Here is a 16,699-nt window from a genome sequence, read left to right as displayed (position 1 = left end):
GGCACAATGTTGGAGAATAAGAATGTCGTAAATCGAGTCTTGGAGGTGAATGAACTGGCCGAGGGAATGAACTAGACCGTAATAGAGAGAGAGTCTGTAGTATATGCTCCCACATGCCAAGTTGTCCAAGAGGTTTTGGGTTGAGGCATTGATGAAGACGACGTACATGATAAACATATCACCCTCAGTGCCCTTGGACGGAGACAAACCACAGAGAGCATGGACCGGTAAAGGTGTTTCTTACTGACATCTAAAAGTGTTTGGTTGTCTAGCTAACATGCACATCACAAAAGATAAACGGGGAAAACTGGACCCGAAAACTCGTCCATGTATATTTGGTAAGAATTAGGTAAGTAATTAAGGGTGAATTAGTACCTAATTATGTGATTAGTTGATAAGCGGAAGTTCAAGTGATATGTGTGTGTATGTGTGTGAGAGGAAGAGAGAGAGAGAGAAAGAGAGAGAGAGAGAAAGAGAGAGAGAGAGATACACTTATGAATAACATAAGATGGGGGATGAGTAAGTATATTAAATTAGCATTATCATCATCAAATACAAAAATACCCACAACGAGGTATATATACATCTCATGTGCAAAGGTGCACATGTGTGAGTAGAATATAGGTACTAAGGTGTAAGTCCTCTATTAAATGTACTTAGGAGTGGAGGATCTAGAATATCCCACTTAAGTACAAGGTTCTATTTAAGGTGTTATAGTCAACACTTCTAACTAGATTCTATCTAGGTAACTACAAAGTTACATGGTTGACTAACTAACTAAACTAAGTTGAGCTTGATCTCTCAACAATATTCCTTGGGTACAATGATGATGAGTTTGGCTACCGGCTGTGGAGCCTAGCCGAAAAGAAAGTGATCTGGAGTAGGGACATATTCTTCATGGAAGACAAGACCATTGCCGTCTGGGAACCGGAGAAGAAGATAGCCCCCTCCAGATCGACCGACATAGATCGGTTCGAAGATGCAAGGATCCATCTGGTCAGAAGCTAGATGTCAGTCGAAGACCATAGTGAACCAGCTAGACACGGACAAAGAACTAAACCGACCGAAGAAGGATCAGATCTCGGAACCGGACAAGATTTTGAATCGGATTCGGATGAAGAAACGATTGAAGAATCGGTGGCCGAAAACCAAGGAAGAAGATATCCTCTTAGAGAGAAAAAGGCCCCCCCGGAGATCTCCGGATGCAAAACATATTTTACTGACCGATGAGGGGGAGTCAGAAAGCTTCGAGGAAGCAGAGAGGGACACCCATAGCCACAAGTGGTTAAGTGCCATACAGGATGAGAAGGATTCCCTACATGAGAAACACACATATCAACTAACGAACCTGCCGAAAGGAAAGAGAGCGTTCCGGAACAACTAGGTGTACGAGCTCAAACCGAGAGACGTCGGAAATCCACCAAGGTACAAAGTGCACATTGTGGTGAAGGGTTTTCAACAGAAGAAAGGAGTGGATTTTGATGAGATCTTTGCCTCGGTAGTATAGATGACCTCCATCCGGATGGTGCTAAGCATTGCGACAAGCATGGACCTCGAGATCGAGCAACTGGATGTAAAGATTGCATTCTTGCACGGTGACCTTGAGGAGGAGATCTACATGTAGCAACCGGAGGGATTTGTCAAGAAAGGGAAGGAGAACCTAGTTGTGCCGGTTGAAGAAGAGCCTATATGGATTGAAGCAAGCTCCCCGTTAATGTTAACCAACCGGACATTGTATATGCAGTTCGAGTGGTCATCTAGTTCATGAGCAATCCGGGAAGAGAGCACTGGGTCGCCATCAAGTGGATCCTCTGGTACTTGAAAGGCACCCGGAACATGTGCTTCCGGTTCGGCTCTTGTAAACCCCTATTGGAGGCTTTACGAATTCGGACATGTCGGCTGATGTAGATACCAGCCGATCTACGTCTAGATACATCATGACCTTTGCTGGGGGAGTCGTATTGTGGCAGTCAAGGTTGCAGAAATTGATGGCACTTTCGACAACGGAGGCGGAATACATGGCGGTTGTGGAAGCCGACAAGGAAGTAATCTGGATGAAGGATTTCATCGGAGAGTTAGGGATCAGGCAGGAGGAATTCTGGCTCTACTATGATAGTCAAAGTGCCATCCACCTTGCGAAAAATGTTGCCTACCACTCTCAGACCGAGCACATCCAGTGAAGATACCACTGGCTTCGGGAGAAGGTAGAAGACAAACATATTCGTTGATGAAAATCCACACGGAAGAGAATGGATCGGACATGCTGACCAAGGTGTTGTCAACCGACAAGATGGATGCGTGCCGGAGATGGATATGTTAGGAAACAGGTCCCTCCGGATGGGAAGTGAGAAGAACCGTGTTGATGAGCAACTCGGCCGAGGCCGAAACCGGAAATCGTGGAGATAGCCAACACAGAAGGCTAAGTTTGTAAATAGTCAAAAGGTTACATTAGTATATAAGTACTTAGGGCAATCATGTTAGATATGTGCGTTATTGTAAAGTTACTGTTGACGAGGTTGTTGCCTCCGTAACTGTGAGAGTGAACGAGTGTGAGTGGAAGCGTGTGAGCTACATAGCTGCCTGTTGGCGAAGCAGGATCTCGAGGTCGTTGCCTCTGAGATCTCTGATTGTATTCCTTTCTCTCATAGTGTTCTATTTCGGAGTTTGTGGACTCCACATGGTTTTTTCCCAGTTTGGGTTTCCACGTTAAAATCTATGTCATTCTCAGTTTCTATATTCTGTTTTTCCTTTCCATTAGATTGAATATTATTCCGCACACGTACAACTGGTTGTGGCCGGCAATGATTTTTACCTTGCAAACTGGTATCAGAGCGAGCAACACAGAAAATGGAAGGAGGCGGGAGCGGCTTCCCAGGTATGATGGTTCTAAATTCACAGAACTATGCAAACTTGAAGATTAAGATGGAAGACCTTCTCATTGTAAAAGACCTGTATGAGCGAATCGACAGATCGGAAATACCAAAGGGGGTATTGGAGTCGGATTGGAAGCTTCTGAATAGGAAAGCCGTGGCCACTATCCGACAGTGCGTCGATATAAGTGTCCTTCAGCACGTGGCGAACAACACGAATGCCCACGAGATGTGGCAGAAGCTGTCGGGTCTTTATGAGAGGAAGAATGCGCTCAACAGAACCTCATTGATGAGGAAAATAGTAAACCTTAAATACAGAGACGACGAGAGCATGGTTGAACACGTAAGCACATTCATGGGGTATGTAAATCAACTTGCAGCGATCAAGTTCCCCTTGGATGATGCAATGCAGGCAATCATGCTGATGTGTACGTTGCCGAAAAGCTGGGAGAACTTGGTGGTTACTCTCAGCACCTCTTGCCAAGAAGAGAACTTGTCTTTGCAGACGGTGAAGACAAGCATCCTGAACGAGGAGGCACGTCGGAAGGACAAGGAACCGATCCCCGACTCAAAAGCGCTCCTTTCCGAATTGGAACATGGAAGACAAAGGAACCGGAGTCCCCAGAACCGGGAAAAATCGGGGACACGGTCAAAGTCAAGAGGGAGGCCTACTTGCTTCTACTGCGGGAAGCCGGGGCACTTCCAGAAGAACTGTCGGCATTTCCGGAAAGACAAGGAAATCGACAGTACCGATTCGAAGAAGTCATCGGATCGAAATGGTTCGGATCGGTGAGGGCAGGACTGGAAAGGAACGAGGGCAATCACGGCAAATGAAGAGGAGCTAATGCTTATCACCAAGGAGAGTAAGCTGAACCTTGCCGGCGACGAGATGACCTGGGTGGTCGATTCCAGAGCGTCGTTCCACTTGACCCCGGATAGAAAATGCTTCTCATCCTACTCGGCTGGTGACCACGGCCGTGTTCGGATGGGGAATGAAGGTACATGCCGAATTGTCGGCATAGGAGATGTGTGGTTGACGACATCAACCGCATGCAAGATGTTGCTGAAGGATGTTCGACATGTTCCGGAGGTTCGATTGAACCTAATATCAGCCGATCGGTTAGATGATGAAAGCTACACGGGTAGCATCCGGAACGATGTTATGAAGTTCAGCAAAGGGAGCCTGATTGTGGCTTGGGCCCGGAAAGTCAACACTTTGTACCTGATGAATGCCCGGTTATGTCCGAAGGAAGTGAACGTGGCATCCGACATTGCCGGTGAGCTATGGCACAAGAGGCTGTGTCACATGAGCGAGAAGGGGATGAAAAGGCTTGCAGACGACAACCTCATTCCAGTGAAGAACGTGCATTTGGAGAAGTGCACTGATTGTTTGGTCGGTAAACAAAACCGGACCTCCTTCCGATCGAGGCCACCGATGAGATGTAATGCACCACTGGAGTTGGTGCATACTGATGTGTGTCAAGTGGACACAAAGTCACATGCCGGATCGCAGTACTTCGTGACGTTCATAGATGACCACAACCGGAAGCTGTGGGCCACACCGTTGAAGACGACGGATCAGGTGCTATCCGTCTTCAAAGAGCTCCAAGTGAGAGTGGAAAGAGAAACCGGCCGGAAGCTGAAGGCGGTTCGAGCAGATAACGAAGGAGAATACCGGGGGCAGTTCGAGGAGTACTGTCACTCGAAGGGAATCCGGCTCGAATTTACCGTGCCGAAGATGCCGGAACTAAACGGGTTGGCCGAGAGGATGAACCGGACCATAATGGAGAGGGTCCGGAGTATGTTGGCGCATGCAAAATTACCCAAGACTTTTTGGGCTGAGGCACTGTCGACGGCGACATATGTGATAAATAGATCACCCTCAGTACCCTTGGACGGAGACACGCCGCAGAGAGTCTGGACCGGTAAGGAAGTGTCCTACCAGCATCTGAAGGTATTCGGTTGTCTTGCATACGTGCATGCAACTAAGGACCGGAGAGGAAAGTTAGATCCGAAGACCCGACCATGCATATTCCTCGGTTAAGGCGACGATGAGTTCGGCCACCGAGTGTGGGACCCGGTCGACCAGAAAGTATTCTGGAGTCGAGATATTATCTTCATGGAGGACAAGACGCTCGCCGACTAGGAGTCGGAGAAGAAGATAATGAACTCCGAGTCGACAGGTAAGGAAAAATTCTGATTTGATGAAATGCAGTTCCAACCGGCAAGAAGCCGGTTAGAACTCGATGAACCGGCCAATGACGGTGAGGAGACAAAACCGGCCGAAGAAGAAGGAATAGGTGAAACCGAAACCGGACAAGACCCCGAATCGGATTCGGATGAAGAGCAAATGGAGGAGCCGGTTACCGAAGCCCAAGCACGCAGATATCCTATCAGAGAGAGAAGGGACCCCTGGAGATTTCCGGATCCAGAGCATGTGTTGCTGACCGATGAGGGGGAGCCAGAAAGCTTCGAGGAAGCTAAAAGTGACGCCCATAGCCGCAAATGGTTAAGTTCCATGCAGGATGAGATGGATTCGCTACATGAGAACCATATGTACGAATTGGTGGAGTTGCCGAAAGGAAACCGGGCACTCCGAAACAAGTGGGTGTACAAGTTGAAACCGGGAGATGCCGGCAACCCCCCGATATACAAAGCTAGGATTGTGGTGAAGGGGTTCTAGGAGAAATACGTGACAAAGGTGCTTCAACGGTTCAACATATTAGAAGCGAAACTGGTCGGATCGACACTCCCGGCAAACGACAGATTGTCCGGTAAGCAAAGCCCGAAGACAAAAGCAGAGAAGGCGGATATGATGAAGGTTCCATATGCCTCTGCCATCGGGAGCTTAATGTACGCAATGGTGTGTACTCGACCGGATATTGGATACGCAGTCGGAGTGGTGAGCCGGCTTATGAGCAATCCCGGCAAGGAGCACTAGAACGCGGTCAAATGGATACTCCGGTACTTGAAGGGCACTTTGAATATGTGTCTCCGATTCGGCTCCGGTAAACCTCAACTTGACAGTTTTACTGATTCGGATATCTCGGCTGATGTGGATACTAGCCGGTCTACATCCGGGTATGTAATGACATATGCAAGGGGAGTTGTTTCGTGGCAGTCGAGGCTACAAAAGATGGTTGCGTTGTCAACCGCGAAGGCGGAGTACATGGCAGTTGTTGAAGCCGGCAAGGAAATATTATGGATGAAGGACTTCATCGGAGAGCTCGGTATTCGTTAAGATGAATACCGGCTCTATTGCGACAATCAAAGTGCCATCCACCTCGCTAAGAACGCAACGTAACATTCCAAGACGAAGCACATCCAACGTAGGTATCACTGGATCCGGGAGCGAGTAGAAGATCGAGAGTTCGCGCTGACGAAGATCCACACTGCCGAGAATGGGTCAGATATGCTGACCAAAGTACTGATACCCGACAAGCTGGATGCATGTCGGAAGCAGATCGGACTAGTAAGACATCCCATGCCGGAGTGAAGGGGGGGGAGTTTGTTAGGAAACAGGTCCCTCCGGATGGGAAGTGAGAGGAACCGTGTTGATGAGCAACTCGGCCGAGGCCGAAACCGGAAATCGTGGAGATAGCCAACACGGACGGCTAAGTTTGTAAATAGTCGAAAGGTTACATTAGTATATAAGTACTTAGGGAAATCATGTTAGATATGTGCGTTATTGTAAAGTTACTGTTGATGAATTTGTTGCCTCCGTAACTGTGAGAGTGAACGAGTGTGAGTGGAAGCGTGTGAGCTCCATAGCTGCTTGTTGGCGAAGCAGGATCTCGAGGTCGTTGCCTCTGAGATCTCTGATTGTATTCCTTTCTCTAATAGTGTTCTATTTCAGAGTTTGTGGACTCCACGTGGTTTTTTCCTAGTTCGGGTTTCCACGTTAAAATCTGTGTCATTCTCAGTTTCTATATTATGTATTTCCTTTCCATTAGATTGAATATTATTCCGCACACGTACAACCGGTTGTGGCCGGCAACGATTTTTACCTTGTAGGATCAGACTCACGAGACATCCCATACCGGAGTGAATGGGGAGTTTGTTGAGAAACTGGTCTCATCGGATGAGAACCGAACAAGACGGGTCGGACGAGTTGAAGGAACCCAACCGGAAGGTACCCGGAAACCGGATCGGATGGATCTGGAGGGTATCCGGCCGGACATATTAGTAAATATTATCCGATGTGACTGTTGCGGTCATATTTGTAAATAGCCCCAAATCTATATAAGTATAAAATAACTAGGGCAATAATTGTCTTATGGGTTGTAGTAGTTATCGTGTGTTGTACACACACACACACACACACACACAGAAAATAAGGAATCTTGTGTTGTTGGCATCCACATACTTGACGGGAACTCAACGCTCCTTATGTCCAACGCTCGGCCACAACCGAGATTCTTTTCATACATAGAAAACGGGAAACAAATGCACGACACAAAGGAGAGAAAAAGGTATACAAGATGTTTACGTGGAAAACCCAAACTGAGGGAAAAACCATGGCAGCCCACAGGCTGCAAACTATCACTATATTGGAATGTACAAACAGTGAGTTCACGGAGGCAACGACCTCGTGCTCACGATCTTCGCCACAAGCGGCGGTTACAACAGAGGCAACGACCTCGTTCTCTCTCTCTCTCTCAACCTGTACACTGTTACACGCTCTCTCTTCTTGCACCAACAAGAAAATGACAACAACTACAACTTCACCTAAAAGTTTGCCCTAAGTCATATTTATACTAATATGACTTTTCGGCTATTTACAAATATAGCCTCGATGGACTCTCAGAAACATATTTACGAATATGTCTCTTCATACGGTTCATACCGGGTCTGCACCATCTAGCTCTCTGAAGCCGGGTACTCCTCATCCGGTTCATACCGGGTCTGTATCATCCGGCTCTCCGTAGCCGGGTACTCCTCATCCGGTTCATATCGGGTCTGCACCATCCGGCTCTCCGTAGCCAGGTACTCCTCAACCGGTTCATACCGGGTCTGTATCATCCGGCTTTCCGTAGCCGGGTACTCGTCTTCCGATTTCGGCCGAGGCTTATCGGCCTCGGCCGAGATTGTTCTTCGGCACTGTTCTTCTCCCTTCCCATCCGGAGGGACCTGTCTCCCAACAAACTCCCCCTTCACTCCGACATGGGGTGTCTTACCAGTCCGATCCTCTTCCGACATGCGTTCAGCTTGTCGGCTGTCAACACTTTGGTCGGCATATCTGACCCGTTCTCGGCCGTGTGGATCTTCGTCAGTGCGAACTCCTGGTCATCCACTCTTTCCCGGATCCAGTGATACCTCCGCTGGATATGCTTCGTCCGGGAATGGTAGGCCGCATTCTTAGCAAGGTGGATGGCACTTTGACTGTCGCCGGTGAGACCAGTGCCCGGGATAACCACAAGAAGGGCAGATACCGGTTGGGCACGGAGATCGAAAGGACCACGGACCTAGGAAAGGTCCTGGAAGAACGAATCCTCGACAACAAGGTGGAATTGTCGTTGCGGGAGGTGCTCGGAATCGCCAAGAAGGAGTTCCACGACTCCATCGTAGACTTGGTAAAGGGGAAGAGGCTGTCGACGAAGACATGACCGGAAAGGCCGGTGGAGGTGCGGACGACGCACATAGAGGACATGGCGCTGGAAGACGAGTGGGCGGAGAGCCACTATTCGAGGGCACACTGGGCCCGAGCGACCACGGAAACCCCGGTGAAGATCGGAGATGTTCAGGAACCGGTGGTGGCGCTGGTGGACCACGGTTCGGAAATAAACATGATGTCCATGGACCTCTACAAAAAGGGGAAATGGCCGATCAACACCAAGCACGGGTGGAAGATACGGGCGGCAACGCGCGCCACCGAGGAACTACACAGAGTCAAGATCGGCGACGTCGAGATAGTCCAGCACTTCTTTGTGCAGGAGACGTCCTCGCACCCGGTCATACTGGGAGAACCGTACATTATGGCAACGCAGATGGAGACCAAGGTGCTGGACAACGGGTCGTCTTACGCGAGGGTCAAGAGTCAGGACGGGCATCATTCGGTCCAGTTCCTGACGGTGCGACTGAACCACGAGCGAAACCGCGAGTCCCTCGGTGGCGAGAACCGAGAGGATTTTTAGAGAGGGTTGTCAAGGCGTGGGGCCGCGACAGTCCGGACAGTCCGGGAAAACCCCACAAATGTACGATAGAGGCGAAACCGAAGAAACATTGTACCGTAAGTAGGAAGTTTTGTTTCTCCGACAACGGAGGGTGTATGATAGTCGGCGTCGTTGGCCGAGAAAAGACAAGGGCGGAAGAGCGACTTCGAGCGTGCGGAGTTCTCGGGCCCAACGAGGAAATCAACGGCGCCGTGGAGGCGGTCTCCTTCGACGATACCTTGGGAATACTGTGAGAGGTGGTTGGAGAGGGCCTTAAAGAGGACCGGACGATACCGGTTTGTTCAGAAGAGATGTACGAAGTCATCGCGGACTTCAGTCGAGGGCTCGAGTCGGATTGGATGGCCCAGGTTAACACGAAGTACAAGACTATGGACCGGAAGGTAAGGCCAGTCGCGGCACCCTTACCAAAGGGCAGCGAGTTGCGAATCAAGGGGGTCGCGTCGGACCCCAGTTTACGAGATCCGGCCTGCATAGGACACACCTTCACCGACAGAACGCTACGGGAGCTCAAAATCGGTGGGGGCGGGTTCCTACTGCCAGCGGAAGAAGACCGGTTTTGGAGAATGCTCGGAAGGCACGGGAAAGCCTTCGCATTCTCACCGGAAGAGATCGGGTGCGTAAACCCGACAGTCGTGAAGCCGATGGTGATATTCACGGTACCGCATGTACCGTGGAATCTCAAACCAATTCCGGTACCGAGAGCTCACATCCCGGAGCTGATGGAGCTGTTGAGGCAGAAAGTCGATATGGGCATCCTCGAACCGTCGAGTGCTCCGTACTCGAACCGGTGGTTTACCGTACCGAAGAAGAACGGGACGTTGCGCTTCATTCAGGACCTGCAACCGGTCAACAGAGTGACCATTCGGAACGCAGGAATCGTTCCAACGATAGACGAGTTCGCGGAGGCCTTCGCCGGAAAGTCGATCTACTTGGTCGGTGATCTGTACTCGGGGTACGATCAGTTCCAACTAGCCGTAGAGAGCAGAGACATTACGACGATGCGGACTCCTCTCGGCCTAGTGCGGATGTGTACCCTGCCACAAGGAGGGACGAACTCGGTGGCCCAAATGGTGAATGCGATGAACAAGGTGCTGAGGGATTGTATCCCGGACATCACCATGCCATTCTTGGACGACATCCCGATCAAGGGATGCTCGGTGGAGGAAAAGGACGAAACGATCGGACCGGACGGATGCCGGAAATTCGTGGCGACACACATTGACGACTGGGAGAGGGTGCTGCAGAGGCTAGAGGACGCGAGGCTCACCTTCTCCGGGGAGAAATCGGCCTTCGGGCAATCAGAGATCATGGTCGTCGGACATCTATGCGGATCGTATGGCCGGAAACCATCTCCGGCTAAGGTGAAGGCCATCTCCGCAATGAAGCCCGGCTGTAACTCGATCACGGAGGTACGGAGGTTCTTGGGAGCATGCGCGTTCTACCACATATGGATCCCGCATTACGCCCACGTTGCCGAGCCGCTATACGGGTTGCTGAAAAAGGGGCGAAAATTCGAGTGGCGAGGCGAGCATACGGAGTCGGTCCGAAAGATGAAGGAGGCTCTTGCTGCAGCTCCAGCACTCCAGAAGGCTATCTACGAGAAAGGCACCCCCATCTACATAACGGTAGATACAAGTCCGACCGGGATCGGATGGGTCGTCAACCAAGAAGATGCGGATGGCATTCGGTTCCCAATCCGGTTCGAGGCGAAGGTCCTCAGCGAGCGACAACGAGGATACGCCCAGGTTAAACGCGAACTCTGGGGTATCGTTTTGGCGGTGAAGGCCGATAAAGACTATCTGATCGGGACAGAGGTGATTATCGAGACGGACTGCCTGCCGATTCTCGGCATGGTTTCCGGATGCGCAACCCCGGACTTGGCAATGCTCAGGTGGATAGCGTACATCAAGTCCCTGGATCTGGAAATACGACACCTTTCCGGGAAAGACAATGCCATGGCCGACATGCTTTCGAGGGCGCGATTCGACGACGAGGGCGGCATGGTTTCGGAGGACAAGGAAGTCGGCGTGGACTTCTTCAAGGCGGCTTGCGTAACAACCGGGGGGGGGGGGGGGGGGGGGGGAGCACTCCGGCGCTTAACGATTTCAACGAGAGCAAGTACGACGGGGAGTGGCTGCAGATTGGGGGATTCTTAAGGACGATGACGCCGGATGCGTCATGGACAAAGGACGAGGCCAACCGGATCCGGAAGAAAGCGTACCGATTCTTTCTCCGGGACGGATACTTGTGGAAGCACCCGAAGAAGAGAAACGGCATCCCGCTCCGAGTAGTGGCGATGGAGGAGGAACAGGAGGAGTTGCTGAAGGCCTACCACGACAGCCCCTAGGCTGGACACTGTGGGATGTGGGCCACGTTCGAGAAACTAAAGGGGAAGTACTGGTGGCCGGGACTGTACCGGGATGTGCATCGATTCGTGACAACTTGTGAGAGCTGTCAGATACACTCCATAGTCCGACATCGGGACGAGCTTCACCCTACATACCCTCCGGCCATCCACTTCAAATGGATGGTAGATTTGGTGACGATGTCGATGGGCGTAGGGCAGATGCGATATCTGGTGTTGGCTCGGGAGGACCTGACGAACCAGGTGGAAGGCCGAGCCCTGCAGAACAAAACGACCGCGGCCGTGTGTCGGTTCCTGATCGAGGACGTGATATGCCGGTACGGGTGTGTCGGGAAGATCGTGGCTGACCGCGGGGAGTTGGATGCCGAAGAGGCCGAGGAGCTGTTCGACTGGTTAGGGGTCAAGCTCTCGCTCACCACAATGCACAATCCGGAGGCGAACGGGAAGGTGGAGCGCGGACACGGACCGATCGTCAAAGCACTAGTCCGGGCGTGCGGAGGCCAGGTCGGGAACTGGCCACGACTGTTACTTTATGCCTTGTGGGCGGACTGGACAACGCACAGTTCGGTAACCGGGTTCATGCCGTCAGAGCTCATGTTCGGACAGAAGTCGATCATGCTGATGGAACGGACGATCTCCTCTTGGGCGACAGTGGACTGGAAAGACGAGATGAGCCGGGAAGAACTGCTAGCGGCGCGTATACGACAGCTCGAGCGGAGGCCAGAGGACGTGGAACGAGCGGCGGAGAGACTTCGAACGGCGAGGATGAGGAACAAAGCCCTGTTCGACCGAACGCACCGGTTCCGACCAAAGAAAATCGAGGAAGGCGACTGGGTGCTAGTCTACGACAGCAGCCTCGACAACTAGCACCGGGCAACACGGAAGTTTGCAAAGCGGTGGTTTGGGCCTTACGTGGTAACAAGCGCCAACAACAATGGGACGTATCACCTGGCGGAACTCGACGGTACGAGGATGGCGATACCGGTAGCAGGGAAGCGGATCAAAGCGTTCAAGAAGCGCCACGACGGCGAACCGGATCTAAGAGGCCTGGACAGCGACGACAGACAGTCCGAAACGGAGGACGAACTGATGGATGAGGAACCGGAACCCGGACCGGTTTTCTCCAACCAGAACCCAATTGTGGTGCATACCGGTGGATGCGCGGTTAGGCGGGGGCGGATGTCGTGAAGAAAACCGTCCCTTAGCGCAATCGGTGTATAGCGCGCGTGAACCGGCTCTTCACGCGTGCGCGCCCTTTAATGTATATAATAGAGAATTAGGTACAAAGGTATATCCTAGGTAGTTAGATTCGGTAGGTAGGAAGTTAATGAGGGAAACGGCTCCCTTCTTGAAGCTATAAAAGAGAGGGAGACACGGGAGAGAGAGGGGCATTTTTATTTAGAGAGGGAGGAGGACGAAGTGCTGTCGGACTGAAACCGAAGGCTTCTCCTCTGTTCATCCTCCATCGCTCTTCTCTGCAGGTTTTCGGGAGGCTCGCGCTGCTTCGAGGAACGCCCGTGTGCTTCCGGCAGCACCTCCATCCTATCCCCTTTCGTGCGCAGACGAACAGGCATCGACATCTGTTCTCTGGCCTGTTCGGTTGTAACCGCTCGCGTGCTCTGTTGTTTATTTGTAATTCGTTAATATACAAACATTTGTGTCTCTCTGTCTCTGTGTCCATTCATGTCTTCTGCGTTGACGGGCCGCGTCCCTGTGTTTCTTTGCTCATACGTAACCGGGCATCTCTCTCTTTCTCTCTCCCCTTCTATCACCTGCTCTTCGGTTCAAGACCCCGGTGGTCCCACCTCGTTTCTCCACGCACGCGCGTAGTAACGCGCCACCGTTCTGGATGCTACTCGTGTAGCCTTCATCATCTAGCCGACCGGCTTATATTAGGTTAAGACGAACCTCCGGAACGTGTCAAACATCCTTCAGCAACAACTTGCATCCGGTTGGTGTTGACAGCCACACGTCTCCTATGCCGACAATTCGACATGTACCTTCATTCCCCATCTGGACACAGCCGTGAACACCGGCTGAGTAGGATGAGAAGCATTTCCGGTCCGGGGTAAGGTGGAACGACGCTTCGAAGTCTACCACCCAGGTCATCTCGTCGCCGGCAAGGTTTATCTCACACTCCTCGGTGATGAGCATCAACTCTTCTTCACTTGCCGTGATTGCCGTCGTTCCCTTCTGGTCCGGCCCCTTCCGGTCTTTACCGTTCCGGTCCGGGGTCCGCTTCGAATCGGTACCATCGGTTTCCTTGTCTTTACGGAAATGCCGACAGTTCTTTCGGAAGTGACCCGGCTTGCCGCAATAGAAGCAAGTGGGCCTCCCCCTTGACTTTGACCATGTCCTCGACTTCTCCCGGTTCTGGGGACAACGATTTCTATGTCTTCCGCGTTCCGATTCGGTAAGGAGCGCTTTGGAGTTGGAGCTCGTATCTTTATCTTTCCGACGCGCCTCCTCATCTAGCAAGCTCGACTTTACTCTTGCTAGGGATAACCGTTTTCCTTCCGGCCCGGCGTTGCCCATAGTGACAACCAACGTCTCCCAACTATCCGGGAGGGAACCGAGCAGGAGTAGCTCTAGTACCTCGTCGGCGAGAGGTACTTCCAATGATGTTTCCTGGTGTACCAGCCCCTGGAGGGCATTGATGTGCTCCGCCATGGTGGAGCCATCTTGGTACCGGAGTCTTACTAGCTTCCGGAATACCGACACCTGATTAACAACATTTTTGTTTTGAAACATTATGCCGATCTTCTCCCAGAGCTCATGAGCCTTGCTCTCCTCATTGAAGTTGTTGTACAGGCTCATGTCGATGAAGCACCGTATGTACGCCGTTGTCTTCATGTGCATCACCTCCCATATCGCGGCGTCGATTTTGTCCGGTCTCTTGTCCCCGAACTGAACCGGCTGCCAAAGGTCTTTAACCACGAGCATGTCCCTCATCTTCGACTTCCACACTGAATAGTTGGAGCCGGTGAGCTTGAACATGCCGCCAAACGATTCGTCCATTTTCTGTGTCGTTTCGCTCTGATACCACTTGACGGGAACTCAACGCTCCTTATGTCCAACGCTTGGCCACAATCGAGATTCTTTTCATACACAGAAAATGGGAAACAAATGCACGACACAAAGGAGAGAAAAAGGTAGACAGGATGTTTACGTGGAAAACCCAAACTGAGGGAAAAACCACGGCAGCCCACAGGCTGCAAACTATCACTATATTGGAATGTACAAATAGTGAGTTCACGGAGGCAACGACCTCGTGCTCACGATCTTCGTCACAGGCGGCGGTTACAACAGAGGCAACGACCTCATTCTCTCTCTCTCTCAACCTGTACACTGTTACACGCTCTCTCTTCTTGCACCAACAACAAAATGATAACAACTACAACTTCACCTAAAAGTTTGCCCTAAGTCATATTTATACTAATATGACTTTTCGGCTATTTACAAATATAGCCTCGATGGACTCTCAGAAACATATTTACGAATATGTCTCTTCATTCGGTTCATACCGGGTCTGCACCATCCGGCTCTCCGAAGCCGGGTACTCCTCATCCGGTTCATACCGGGTCTGTATCATCCAGCTCTCCGTAGCCGGGTACTCCTCATCCGGTTCATACCAGGTCTGCACCATTCGGCTCTCCGTAGCCAGGTACTCCTCATCCGGTTCATACCGGGTCTGTATCATCCGGCTCTCCGTAGCCGGGTAGTCCTCTTCCGATTGTTGCCTCGGCCTATTGGCCTCGGCCGAGATTGTTCGTCGGCACTGTTCTTCTCCCTTCCCATCCGGAGGGACCTGTCTCCCAACAATACTCAACACACATTGCAGGTCTTCGATTGTATTCATCATCTTTGACCTCTTCAATTGGATGAGTTCTGGTTGTCTTTCTTGTTCATGGAAAATTGGTTTTATCCCGAATCACTATCACATCATGAATAATGGATATAAACATGAATTCCTCTCAAATTGTGGGGAACATCGAAATGGAAACAATTGATCCAAAAAAGAGTAATGTGATGGTTGAATGTAATCGTGAAAGGGAAGACATTGGAAATTGTAAGGAGGTTTAAGGGCATTGGGGAAATTAATGAGAAAAAAGTGACATATGCTGAAGTGATACATGTAGATGAGGTTGACAAGGATAATTGTAATTGAGATACTTTATGGGGAATTGCCAATACCTTATTGTCTGATATTGTGGAAGAAAATGAAAATGCAGCGAAAGAATGCAATGATGTGGATGTTGGTGCTAAGGTAGTGTTGCAATCTTTTGATGTATTCTATGATCGTGCAGTTATATTGTTTTTTACTGGGAAACTCCCATACATTAATTGGATTAAACAATGGTTGAACACAATCGTGTCACCAAATTGTGTTGAAAATATATATGTAGGACCAAGAGGGTTTTACGATGTAGTGTTTCGTTCACCGGAACATCGAAGTGCATTGTTGGCTAAAGTTCCAGTGTTTTTTGATAAACAATTGGTGCATGTAATGCAATGGTCCCCTGTTGTGGACTATCATGCTTTGTTGAAACAAGAATGCCTTGTTTGGGTAACCGTGGATTGTAAGCATGCTTTTTAATGGCCACTTTTACCAGAGTTGATGAGTTAAATGGGTAAAGTGTTGGTATCTCCACATGCAAATACTACAAATAAGTGCAGATTTTATGTGTTATGGGATACAAGTCGTAAGAGGCCAGGATGGGTGCATATGAATACACCTGGAATGAAAAGACTTTGTTTTAAATTGAAGTGGGAGACATTTGCAGGTCACTATTTTGGATGTGGTGAATGGGGTCACTTTATGGCGGAATGCCATCGTCATTGTCCTTCAACTATAGAGGTTCCTAATGAAGGGAATGGTAAGGAAGGAGTTAGGAGAGATGTTGGTGTGTCAGATATGGTGGTTGTTATGGATGAAGGAACATTATCTAGAGCAGGTTATAAAGAGGTTTCACTTCAAGGTTTGGGTCCTAAGAATAAGGGAACTCAATCTATGGATATGGAAAAACAAACTTTGGTGGTTATAGATAAGGGGAAAAAACCGTTGAATAGAACTAGTAATGATGTTGTTGTTGAAAAGGATTGGCATCAGGTTAAGGGCAAGTCGAAGGGCAAATCAATAAATATGCAACATAATAGTTTGCCCACTACTCGTGAGACTACTTGGAAAAATAATTCAAGAACTAGGGAGGGTCCTCGAAAAGTTCCTTGGTAAAGACAATTTAGGGTTAAGGGGTTACCCCTTCACCTTCAATTTGATTCATTGGGACGGT

The sequence above is a fragment of the Azolla caroliniana genome, unplaced genomic scaffold, assembly GCF_043228905.1.
Source record: "Azolla caroliniana isolate FFs.n. ecotype wild unplaced genomic scaffold, voAzoCaro1.0.p SCAF_20, whole genome shotgun sequence".
NCBI classification, from domain to species: domain Eukaryota; kingdom Viridiplantae; phylum Streptophyta; class Polypodiopsida; order Salviniales; family Salviniaceae; genus Azolla; species Azolla caroliniana.
This window is presented reverse-complemented; position numbering follows the sequence as displayed.